We start from the raw sequence: 473 nt of genomic DNA, 5'->3' as shown, positions 1-473 counted from the left end.
GGTGCCAATCCCACTCATTAAGGGTCTTCCTCTTTTCTGCTAACCCTCTACACGTGATGGGGCTTCAAAGGCTGCCAACATGTCCGAGGTAAGTGAGGCAAGACTCCCCATCTTACTCCTAGGGCCCATCTTGCTCCACTCCTACTTCTCTCAAGACAGATTTCTTCTTCCTGGCACTTCATGGAGTATTTAACACTGCCAGCACCAAAATTTCGAGCGCACCGATTCTTCTGCGGGCGAACCGTGGGGGTTCCGTCAAGTTTTCAAGGGCGGTGCTGGCGCCTAACGGATGCAGTGTGGAGCCAGCAACCACCAAGACCTGCGTGGGGAGCAGGCCGGGCAGGGCAAGGTGGCATTCGGCGCACCTGGCACAAGGGAGGGCGGCTGGTGAGGACGCGAGTGGGCGTGGCCTGCGTAACTCCGGGCGTGCGGCTAGTCGGCCCGCGGCGAATTGGAGGTGGGGCTCGTGGCGC

The sequence above is a fragment of the Echinops telfairi genome, unplaced genomic scaffold, assembly GCF_000313985.2.
Source record: "Echinops telfairi isolate 266 unplaced genomic scaffold, ASM31398v2 ScPeMD7_7458;HRSCAF=8496, whole genome shotgun sequence".
Taxonomy (NCBI): domain Eukaryota; kingdom Metazoa; phylum Chordata; class Mammalia; order Afrosoricida; family Tenrecidae; genus Echinops; species Echinops telfairi.
This window is presented reverse-complemented; position numbering follows the sequence as displayed.